Source organism: Myodes glareolus, chromosome 15 (genome assembly GCF_982192425.1).
Source record: "Myodes glareolus chromosome 15, mMyoGla1.1, whole genome shotgun sequence".
Taxonomy (NCBI): Eukaryota; Metazoa; Chordata; class Mammalia; order Rodentia; family Cricetidae; genus Myodes; species Myodes glareolus.
This window is the reverse complement of record NC_142040.1, coordinates 38,767,708-38,780,610: the sequence shown is the minus strand read 5'-3', so window position 1 is coordinate 38,780,610 and position 12,903 is coordinate 38,767,708.

Genomic DNA, 12,903 nt, shown 5'->3' with positions numbered 1-12,903 from the left:
GACCATCTAAATATCGATGGTCAGCTACACTCCCCAGTTAACCAGTGCTGGAAGGACATTTCCCTTCTGTAGAGATTCTAGGACGTATCTCTAAAGGATGTTTAGAAAATTAGAAGAGACCTCAAGAATAAGCTCTCCAACTGCCTCCATAGTACAGATAAAAAAACTGAGGTCTTGAGTAATAAATCCACCCAAGGAGGAGAAGTTCATCAAAGCTGGACAGGAAACTGCTTCTCTCAGGATTCTGCCCAGACACCACACTATTCTCTGGGTGCCATCACCGTGGTTGTGTGTGATTCCATATAATGACTATAGAATTCTATATAATGAGTGCATATTTTCAAAGACTTATTTATTCTTATGAGTTTGGGTGGTTTGCCTCCATGCGTGTCTGTGCAGCATGTGATGCAGTGCCAAAAGAGACCAGAAGATAGAATCGGATCCCCTGGGACAGGAGACGGTTGGGAGCTGCCACATGAGTACTAGAAACCAAACCAGGGTCCTCTAGAAGAGCAGCTGATGCTCTTAACCACTGAGCAAATTTTTCCAGCCCAGAATGCATATTTTTAAGTAAATATTATCAAGAACTGAAAAGAAACAGTGTTGTTGTTGTTTTAAATAGTTGCATACTAGTGTTTTCTATAGGCAATCTACATATCTGAACTGTTTCAGGTGATAAAGTGTTTAGGGCCAAGAATGTATTTGGCTGTAGAGAAAATACATAGTCAGGAGTCAGGTAGAATAGAAAGGAATAGAGAAGCCCTAAGTGGGAGGCTTGTGTATCATGGACAGAAGAATGGAGTTGAGAAGAACACAGGTGAAGGGGGGTGGGAAATGAGCGATCGGGAGAGACAAAACAGCCGGGATGACTGAGAGGGTCGCTGGATGACACAGGGCACGGTGAGAGAGCCATCTCTATTAGCAGGTGACTTATACACTCTCTCACTCGGTCTTCACAAAACCACACCATTGGCTATCATTTTAACCATTTTACAACTGAGAAATTAGGTGTCAGAGACCCTGCCTATGGATGGAACCCTAAGAATGGATGAGAGCAAAGGTTCTAACTCAATATTAACATCCATACTCCATTCAATGACCTAAGGCACAACTTCTTTTCCAGTAGAAATAATAGCACAAGTTTTGGTGTAGAGCTCTAATAGGAGAGCTATATTGAAAAACATATTTTTGTTTGTCATATGGATGACTCTAACTTCACAACCTGGAAATGCTCTATTCCACCCACCTTGCACTGGGTCCTACGTTGTCATCTTTAAGGACTGTAAGAACTTGAACTTTGGTTTAGTTCCAATCAAAGAATGATTGGGGGGGGTCCTTTAATGTGCCTGCTTGATGAAAAAGAAAGACTTATGCCTCAGTTCAAAGTGAGACTGTGAGAATCTAGGAACTAAAATGTGTGTTTTCCATGTGGCTTAAATTGGAATTCATTTTCATAAATGATACAAAATATTTCAACTCAATTCCTTCATTCTTATATACTCATTAATTAAAATAGTCCCAGTATAACTGAACTTTGTTTTAGTTACTTTTCTAATGCTGTGAAGAGACACCATAACCAATACAACTTATGAAAGAAAGCATTTAATTGAGAACTCTCTTATAGTTTCAGAGAGTGAGTTCATGGCCATCATGGCTGGGAACAAGGTAGCAGGGGGGTGGGCATGGCACTGAAGCAGGAGTTAAGAGCCCACATGACAAGACAACAACCAGAGTCAGTAAAAAAGAACTAACTGAAAATAGTGTGGGCTCCCAGAACCTCAGAGACCACCCCCAGTGACACACCTCCTCCAACAAGGCCACACCTCCTCCAGCAAGGCCACACCTCCTCCAACAAGGCCACACCTTCTAATCCCTCCCAAACAGTTCTATACAACCATGGAACAAGCCTTCACTCATATGAGCCTACAAGGACCAGTCTCATTCAAATCACAAATTCCAAAAGTTCTGACATCTTCTTTTGTCAAGAATGGATCATTAAATATACCCATGCTGAGGAACTGACAATGGACTGACTAACAGTTCAGATTCCCTTGTTAATGTTTTCCATTCCAAGAGAAATGGTTAGATATATTCTCATTTCTTTAGGAGCTGTATTTTGTTTTCTGTTATGATTACAGCACAAACAGAAATTAATTTCTTCTTATGATAATCCCAAAACTCTTCACTCCCTCCCCCAAAATTACAATATCAAAATAGCTGATGCCAACTTGCCAGTTCTAAGATGACAAGAATTCTGTTACCAGAAGGAAATTCTAATGCATTTAGTTGATTTCAGTGTACTGTTTTTATTTTAAATGACATCAAAAAGGACATGAAGAGATTGGAGAGAGAAAAAATCTCAGATTTCCAGAAAAGGAGTTTCCTCAGCAAGACCATTTTTGTCAAGTTGGTTTTTCTTCTTGTTTTGTTTTGTTTTGTTTAAACCCAAGCCGGAATTCACATTTTATTCAAAAGAAATGATAAACAACACGTTCTGGGTGTTATTTTTAGATGTTTTTAATTTGTCGCGTCTAATAGACAACTTAAACTGTTTCCATGTAGGGTGTGACAGCTCCAACAAGCAAACCCTGTTCCTGTTCTCTGTAATGTGGGTGGATCAAAGGACGTCTACGCAGATAAGGGGGCTCGGAGAGGACCGTGTGGTTCCGGCAGTTCAGACAAGGAAAGGGAAGGTTCTGGGAATCCGGGCCATGAAGAATTCCTTGCCTAACATGCCAAAACAATTGTTGGTAAATGTTGCCTGTGGTTTGCTACATTTCACATCTCCGTCTTCAAAGCCCACAGAACCAAACGCTGACTGGGCAAGGTTTTGAAACCCAAGTTCCATTTATTCTTGGCCGAGCCCGGCAGCCTGGTTCCTGAGATGAGAATGGGGCCGGCCAAGCTGTTGAAACGACTTGGGATGATTTCTGCATCACTCGAAACCCTTAGAGAAGAAATTTAAAGACTGTTTCCCGACCGGCGGTGGCCAGGGATGGTGTCACATGCCTGCAATCCGGGCACTAGGGAGGCAGAAAAAGAAGGTTGGGTGCAAGTTCATAGCGAGTTCCATGCCAGACAGGAATTTGTAGCAATCCTTATTTCACAAAAGACACTGTCACCCCCACCACATGGCGTGCACTCGCACACGCACAAGTACACACACACAAAGGAGTTTTTAAAAACATAGGTTTGAAATATAACTAAAATGGATGTTTTGTGTTTTCATAGCCAAGGCCTAAAGTATTCTTGTTGTGGATATTGAACCTCAGCCTTTGCATTTGCGAGGGAACGACTTACTGAGGTTGAGAGCCTGTTTCACAGGGAGCGACTTACTAAGACTGAGATCTGTTTCACAGCGTTGGGAACTGCCACCCACAACCAAGGCATTGAAGCTCTCAGAGGTAGATCCCAGCTTGCTAGCATGGAAGAGCTCCCATGTTTATTTAACGTTTTTTTTGCCTTTGTTTGCTTAGCTTTTACGATAGTGCCCTTGTGAATCTGAGCTGACCTTGACTTTTCAGGATACAAGTAAAGAAAACCATTCTGAGATCTCTGATGCAACCCCAGGGTGATCCACACCACCACCCGTAGCCCACACCCATCAGTCCCAGGCCACCGTTGTGTTTGAGAAATAGTGATAAAAAGTTATCGGGTGTAAAAAAAAAAAAAAAAATTCAAACTAAGAGAAAGAACTAAGCAGCCTTTTTTGTTTTTAAATCTTTATGTTGCTGTACAAAAGCAGGTATGTTGCTTGAATGAGTGACCGCCATAGGCTTATGTCTTAAATTCTTGGTTGTCAGCAGATGGAACTATTTGGGAAGAATTAGGAAGTATGGCCTTGTTGGAGGAGCTGTGTTTTACTGAGAGTGGGTTTTGAGCTTTCAAAAGCTCAAAGAATTTCTCAGTTAGCTCTCTCTGCCTTGTGCTCATGGGTCAAGATATATCCTACTTTTCAAACATCAAACTTCCTTCTTCCTTTTCCCTTCCCTGGGTTGATATCTTTATCCTCTTCTTTCCTTGCCCAACTGAAAACAAAACAAAACAAAACAAAAACCATGTACATTTGTTTCAGCTTTAAGGGTCTGACATTTTGCCATTTCTACTCATGATCTAAGTTTTTTCTTTTCATTCAAACCAACTACCTTTTTTTTTTTAACCTCAAGAAATGCATTTGTCAAGGGAAACTGGTCCCCAGTGACAGCTAGAAACCAGTGTCGCTTTCCAGAGTTAAACCACGCTGTCACCTAACCGTCAAAATTTTAAAATCTGTTTCTGTTAGAAGAGAAGTCTTGGAAATCTGTGAACTGAAACGTTGCATGACCGTAACCTCATGGGGCACATAGTTCTGTAGAAGGCACGGTGGGAACAAACTGGAAATTATAGGACAGGCACAGGGATGGGGGCTGGGAGATGTGAGAGCTCTCTCTGAGGAGAACACAATCATGAAGCAGCAGGCCTCTGTTAATACACCATGCTTGTAGTGAGAGTGCATTCTCTCTCACGCCCTTCTACTGGTCACCACCCATCAGAACACAATCCTCCACAGCCTCTGTGTGAGCACCTCCTCCAAAGAAAGAGATGCCATGGTAACCCTAGGACATCACTCTTCTCAGGTGAGACACCCTACAGCTTTGCCTCAGACAAGACCTCCAACCTCAGTGACACTGTGGTTGTAAAGGTCTTTCTAAAATTCACACATTGAATTTGCTCCCCATCCCCTGCCAAGGTGAAGTACAGAAAAGTAGCTATTTGGAAAACTACTAAGGCATGGAGGCAGAGCCTCCTAGAAGGTGTCATCCGAACAAACCTCACTGGTACCCTTTGTGCCAACCCCCTAACCTCCGGATAGGCCCCTGTCCTTTATAAACAACCAGTATTCTGCTTTGGCAACATTCTGTAAAATAAACTCCTTAGCATTTTATTATCTTCAGTGTGAAAAATGCCAGCAAGGAATGTCATATATGTCATATCCTTGCCCGTGTTTCAAAAAAAGCATAGATCTAGTTGGTAGGTAATGGTGCATATCTTTAATCTCAGCACTCGGGAGGCAGAGGCAGGCAGATCTCTGTGAGTTCGAGGCCAGCCTGGTCTACAAGAGCTAGTTCCAGGACAGGCTCCAAAGTTACAGAGAAACCCTGTCTCGAAAAACTGAAAGAGAAAGAAAGAAAGAAAGAAAGAAAGAAAGAAAGAAAGAAAGAAAGAAAGAAAGAAAGAAAGAAAGAAAGAGGAAAAAAGGATAGATCCAAATTAGGAAAACAAAAATCAGTCTTAGTTCCTCTTTTATCAGAAAGGGAAATAGAGCTCTGGAGAGAAGTGGTGATGTCCTAGAAACCACTGAGTTGTCTACAGCTGAGTCAGACTAAAAGCCCAGATCTCTCAGCAGGCATCCAGCTCTTCAGGGCAGGATTGGAGGAGTTGGTGGTGGAGGAGAGGCCTGATAGTGCGCATCTGTAATCCCAGCACACTGAGGCAGGAGGATCTGGTGTTTGAGGCCACATGCATTATAAGTTTACGACCAGGCTGTATACCTGTGTGAGGAGGAAAAATAGCTTTCTGGGGACAGGTAACTTATGGCCCCTCTTGTGTCCCCCTCACAGGCCATGCATAAGAAGTCTGAGCACCTCTCCTGGGATCCATGTTAGAAACCTAATCCCAAGTCATTTGCTAATGGAACCTTTGGGAAGCAATGAGAGTTAAGGGAGGTCACTGTTATGATCCTGGTTCAGTGAGAAAACCCCCTTTGACCTCCATTTTCACTCATTTGGCCTCAAGTGAAAATAAATCTTTTGCTTTTGGGTGGGTCAGAGGAAAAGGATTTGAAAGCCATTCTTATTGCCCTTGCCTGTGCTGTTTTAGAAAAAAATATCAGAGAAGAGGAAAAGTAAAATATATTGCTTTTTTGAAGAAAGCAAGCAGGAAGCACATAGCATTAAATTTAACATAATCAAAAGAGAAATGGGAATTTTCAGGCAAGCCCACCGTAATAATCCCTCAACGTCAACTTGGACATTTGGGTTCATGATTGACTTTCATTATACAAACCACAAAAGAAGAAAGAAAGAAAGAAAGAAAGAAAGAAAGAAAGAAAGAAAGAAAGAAGGGAGGGAGGGAGGGAGGGAGGGAGGGAGGGAGGGAGGGAGGGAGGGAGGGAAGGAAGGAAGGAAGGAAGGAAAGAAGGAAGGAAGGAAGGAAGGAAGGAAGAAACTGGTGGCAAAATCTCTACCTATACTTGGAGTTATGTCTTTAAAGTGAGATAGAGTTAGGAACGTCTCTATTTTTTTTTTTCCTGGTTCTTGAGCATCAGAAGGCTCCACGGAACAGAAGGGTCTCTACAACCTCAGGGCTCGCCTTTCCTGAGCTTGTTTCGGGTGTGACTCGGAAAAGTAGAACCTTGCTTGTCTGTGTGCTTCAAAGATAATCTCGGTGGTCTTACACACACGCACGCACACACACACACACACACACACACACACACACACACACACACGCCTGCGAGCCTCCCAGGCTGGACCCCAGCTAACAGACAGGTTTTATGCTGCCTGTTTATTGTTTTTTTTTTTTCTTAGTGAAATTGTGTCTCTCTATTTGAAGTTGAAAGATTTCCTCTCAGAACCTGACTTCCTGGCAGCTGTGCAAAGACCCAGGAGGACCAGAGGTCAGGTCAGAGCAGGAAAGCAACGTGCACAGAGGGGAACTGTGGCTGAAGACCTTGGTTCCACACCTTGCACACCAACAACTCAAGCACACTCACCTTTCACGCTTCAGAACCCTGTGAGATGTATCGCTATAAAATGGTTCGCAAATTTAAGAAGATTATGCCTCTCATAAAATTTGCATCATTTCAGCAATGCCCAACCCATTCGCTTCCCAGTTGTGTGTGGAGTTCTCGGCAACAATAACACACACCAGGAGATTCTCGGAATGCAAGAAAACAAGCCTAAAGCTTGTTTCCAAGTGTAAGGAGAGTTCCGAAAATATTCAAGGAAGTAACTAGTGAAGAGCAATAATAAGTCGGTTTTCCTGACTTTCTTGGGAATAAAAACTTAACTCAGACTTTGTACACACATATTTTACCTGCCTTGAGTTAAGTCTGTCTCTGCCTGCTCATCCCTCGCTCTACGTTAAACTTCACTCACTTATCAGCTACAATACCCGTTCTGAAGCTATGATGGCTGGAAGAATCCTCTAGAGAGCATATTAAAACTCTGACTGCTGGACCCCACCCTCCAGGAGACCAATAGGGTAGCATTTCCAGCCCCCCCCCCATGATGCTCAGCTGCACGTCTGAGGCCCATACTCTGAGAGCTGCCCTACACCACAGGGCGGGGCCCTGCTCATAAGTGATGACACTCTCTGCCTGCCATTGAGGTCAAGAGCTGTGAGCGCGCCTTAGGGAAGCTGCAGCTGTGTTGCTTACTCTTAACTTAATGGCGGTCACTGATTTCTTGGTCCATCTCTAGCTACGCTAGGATAACGAGGAAAGCAACTAGAACCATTCTTCAGTGAACAGCTAGCAACACTACATGAAAATCCTGCACCCGTGTCTAAGTGCCGGTCGTACTGGTATTGCTATTCTCAAATCAGTTCAAAGTCAGGGTCTTCCTTTCATTTCTCTCTTAGGACCCCACCAACATCATACGCTGTGTCTCGTCCATAACAGATGCAGAATAAATGTTCCCTGAAGGAATAAACCAAGACACAAGTGAGGATATGTCCAAATGGTACAGATTAAACAGATCGAATAGGACAAGCAGGCATGGGTTACGTTTATAGAGGTCCTTTAAACCTGGCCCAAAGCTGCATTAAAATGGACATTTCTCCATCAGAGTGTAAACTCAGAGGTGACTGGTAAAATATAGTAATTCCCAGTCGGGTATTAATAGCCAGCCTCTTTGCACATTTACTCAATGTTGGGTCCTGTTCCCTGCACTGTGTCTATTAAGACCTAGGGTCCAGTCTCTGTTAATGTTAAACCTTGATAGAACAGTTAGCAAACTGCATTTTATTGCTCTGATGCAGAACTTAAAAACGGCGACCTAAGTGCACAAAGGTATTTTTCTCTCGGGAAAGGAAAGAAGGAAGAAAGGGAAGCAGGCAGGGAGGGAGGGACTGCGGGAGGAAGGGAGGGAGGGGGAGGGAACTCTTAAAGCAGACCGGTCAGGACTTGGTGCAGGGATGACTCAGCAAAGTTTGCGAGGCCTGAGATCCCCTCTACCTCTGTGCGTCGAACTCAGCCTAGGGTTTATCTGAAAATTGCTTCAGAATGCTGCAAGACTACAAAGAGTGCAGCCCTCCAGTCTGTCTGTTCTGCAGCCACGGTGGCAGGGAAACTGAGCACCAAGGACAACATTGCCTCCCTCTGCCCGCCCTCCCTTCTAAGAAGCCTTCCTGGAAGCCTGCAGAACACTCTAATCAGCCAGAGCCTGGTCACAAGGCCACACCCGGCTCAAGGGAAATGTGAACTGGCATTGAGCTGAACACAGGGCCGCCCCAGAAATCAGCTTCTGCTAGTTAGAAAGAAGGGAGAAAATTGGCTGTGTCTCTAGGAGCTCTGACCCAGCTCACAGGCGCGGTCTCCCGGTGAACAAAGGACCACAAGTTATATTTGCTAAGCCAGCTTCAGCTTCTGTGAGTGTACATTTCACTCCTCCGTTTTTCCTGTCACATCCTCTGTTGGGGGAAAACATGAAATTTCAGCACGGCTCAGCTTTGGAGAAAGCAGCTGGGCTGGCAGCAGGGCCACACGGTGCGCAGATGCGCGGTGTAAAATTGGATCTCGCATGCTGTGACGATGCTGGCGGTTGGGATAAAAATAAACATCTCCCCACACTCTCGGCTTGGTGATTATAGTATTCAGCCCTCAGAGCAAGAGGGCGGCCGGCACCAGCAGAGCAGATTGAGCGCGGGGTAACACCTCCTTCAAGGGACTGCAGTGGGATGCTCTCTCCTGCTCGCACCACCCTTCCTGCAACAGCGCAGTCGTTTTACCTAGTTTTCCCCAGCTAAATTGTAAGGTGCCTGGATGCGAACTTCCAGCGACAGCTTTCCCCCAGGGGCATGCTCCAAGCCACCCGCTAACCTGGATCTGCTCTCCCTCCGATCCCGGAGACTCAGAACCAGACAAAAACTCCTTTACAAAAAAGCCTGGAATGGACCGATAGGGTCGCTGTGTCTTTTGTGTCCCGTGGGCAGTTTCCCAGTAAGGTTTCAGGTTTCGCAGTTAGCTTTTGTAATTACAACAACAGAGAGATAGTCACCTTTAGAGTGAGTGGCTGCAGTACCCTAATCCTGGGCTGTTTGAAAACTGGTGGCCTTACTTGGAGGGGCACATTGCAGTCGGGGATTTTTGTGCAAAACTGGGTTCTGTGAGAGGCAGCCAGGCAGCCCTTCTTCACAGAGGGAGGACATTACACCTGTGTGAAACAGAGTCTCTCTCTCTCTCTCTCTCTCTCTCTCTCTCTCTCTCCTAATTCAGCTGGTGGGCAAAGTCACTGTTGAGTGAATTTACACGGGGGTGATAGATCGAGCAGGACTGTTTGTTGGGGTCAGGGATAAAAAGACACAGACCGTATAAACCATTGGGTGAATTAACTCGAGGTTAACTCTTTATGTAACTTGGTGGAGCAGAAGAAACTGGGGGGATTGGCTGTCTTAATCCAGCCACTGGACACCCTGGAAACTGCTGGTCCCTGTCAGTTATGGCAGATTAAATCAGGAACTCTTTTCAGCTGGGAAGAGTTGGGTTTGGGTTTTTTATTTGTTTACTGTTTTTGTTTTTAGACAAGATCTGTGTTTCACAGTCTAGCCTCAAATGCCTTTGGACTTCTGATCCCTCTGCCTCCAGCTTCATGGGTGCTGGAATTACGGGCATGTGCCAGGAGACCCCGTAATTCCTGGGGGGTCAAACTCAGAGCTTTATGCATTCCAAGCAAGCCATCTGCCAACTGAGACAAATCCCCAGTCCTGGGAATGATGTGGCTCTTTACACTTGAGTTTTGCATATAATGATATCCTATCTAATAAATGCCAATTTAAAAAAATCACATAAAAAATGTCACCCTTCAAAGTGAGCATCTGCTAGCAGAAAGACTATACAGGGCTGGTTTTAATCAACCAGTGCTGATGGTTTCCTCTTTCTCATGTGGAGTGGATAGGATTGTGTGGAAGAGACAATGAATGATGGGAATCTGGGACAGTCAGATACCTTAGTTGAGAAAAGACATAGAAAATGTGCTGTCAGCGTGGAGGAGACTGGTTGAAATGCAAGCAAGCAGGCAGTGTGCATATACTCATTTCTCCCTGCTCTTGGCTGTGCATATGATATGACCAGCTGCCTGAGTTCCGGCCTTAACTTCCCCCAGTGATGGGCTGTAACCTAGAATTATGAGACAGGTTCTCTCCCACCCTATGCTACTTTTATCAGGAAGTTTTATCATGATAACAGAACAGTGACCTTCTGTCCTAGCGACGACAGAAACAGGACCGTATCCAACACACTTGCTCATGCACGATAACATGATGACTACACAGGAGAAACAAGATGCTCCTGAACCCTGTCACTGTCCTTCCAAGCCTGTGCATTGCTCCTTCCAAAGAATCGATAACAGTAGAATGAAGGGAAATAATAACAATAATAATAATAATAATAATAATAATAATAATAATTAAGCAGATGAGGTAGGGGTACAAGGGCAAAGAGGACCACCAAGGGGTTCAGAACAAACCACTCTAGATACAAAATTTCTTCATGATTTCTATGTTGTCTTAGAAATGCACACATTTGGGGCTTTTATTCTACTGTATGTTTGTATTTGTTCAGTCTCAATCAAGTAATACGTGTGTGTATGTGTATATGCATGTGTGTGTGTGTGTATATAATATTTGTTGTCTCGTTTTGCTTGTCACTCTGAAATATATTTGGTGGTGTGTGGGATGTGTGTCTGTGTGTGTATTTGTGCATGTGTTAGCTGAAAAGTAACTTTGATATCATTTCTCAGGCACCATATTTTGTTTTGAGGTATTGTCTTGCATCAGCCTGGAACTTACCAAATAGTCTAGGCTGGCTGGCCAGGAGACCCCTGGCTCTGCCTGGCTGTGAGGCCTTCCTAGCACTGGGATTACAAGCAGACACCACCATTCCCAGATATTTTATGTGTGTTCTATGGATTGAAATCAGGTCTTTAGGCTTCAAAGGATTAATTTACCAACTAAACTATCACCCCAGTCCAAGACCCCAGTTTTGAAAATGGAACTAAAGGTATTCTCAAGTGTTATGAAGACTAGAAAAAATAAAAGAAAGAAACCTGGGAATGTAGTTAGGGACCCAGAAATCCCACATAGCCTTATATTTTGTGCCCAAGACACAGTTATTAAGATATAGAATGTGACTAAGATACTCTCTGCAGTAAATATAAGAAAGCCTTATTACCGGAAAGCATTTAAGTGTCCAACCTTCATCTCATTTTCTGCCGTTTATTTTGTAAGAACTTGTGCACATCTGGAGCAAAAAGGCACAGTCCAAGAAAACTGGGGGTGGTTAAGATCCAAGAATAAAGTTATTGTTGTGGAGCACAAATGGGTGGTTCTTTGGAACAGGCTTTCCTTTACTGTATAATAATTCATTATTCACTAAGGGTAAAGTACAACGTTGCTGTTCTGGAATGCATTGCATAGATGACTCCAAGAGTTGGTGTCTGCATGCTTCTAGCCATAAACGGTTACAGATGGGTTCTTAGGGGGGTCTGTGGATTGCACGCTGAAAAAAAAATTATTTGCCTTGCCTGTCATTCTTTGTATAGTTGCAGGAATTTGTGACTTACTAGTGCCTGAATCCTCTACAACAAACTTTGTCCTAAAGGGCTCTGTACTTAGATGGCACCTGATATTTGACCCAATCTCTAAGCAAAAGGAAGAGCTTAGTACATAGTCAAGTCATTTCTCACGTTTGAAAATAGCTAGTGTGAGTCTATGGTATTTCTCTCGCATTCCAGTGCATATTCTATTACAATACATGTTCAACTCCATGCATGTTCCATTCCAGTATATGTTCTAGTTCATGATGTTCTATTCCATGCATATTTTCTTCTATGTATATTTCATTCCTATGCATGTTCCAGTCCGGGCACATTCCATTATGTGTATGCTTCATTTCTTGCATCTTCCATTCTGTGCATGCTCTAATTAAGTACATGTTCATGCATCTTCTATTCCATGTATCTTCCATCCCATGACAAGTTCTATCCCAAGGCATATTTTTCCAAGACTTCATTTGATATGCCATCTAGGGGAAAGTGTCTTTCTAGCAAGAAATAAAAGCGGCCGTGTAATCGAATATTCTCTCCAAACACCCACAACAGAGATACCAATATTGGTACACTTGCACCAAAGATTTCTAGAAGCAAATTCAGACGTGAGTTAGCAGTAGATCTCAAGTGGGTGCAGAAATGACCTTGTACCCACTTCAAACTGCTAAAGAGACAACATCTTTAAGGCAACTGAATTGGCAGTGAACTTCAAATGCTTGGCCTCAGTCTCTCTCAAGAGAAAAGCTACCCCGCCTTCCCTTCTCTTTCATCTCTTTATTCTGTCCTCTGAAAATATTGATTTTGGACCCAGGGAATGGTTCCATGGGTAAACTACCACAGCACAAGCAAAAAGACCTGAGCTTGGATTCCCAGAACTCAAAGTCGGACACTGGGAATGGTGAGATGAACAAGCAGGTAAAGGTACTTGCTACAAAGTCTATCCTGAGTCTTGTCTCCAGGACACACATGGAGAGGAAAAAAATCCACTCCTGCAAGTTGTCCTCTGACTTCCATTCACAAACCGTGGCATGTACGCATGCGTGTACACGCACAGAATAAACAAATACATGTAATTTCTTTAAAGGACCTAGTAATT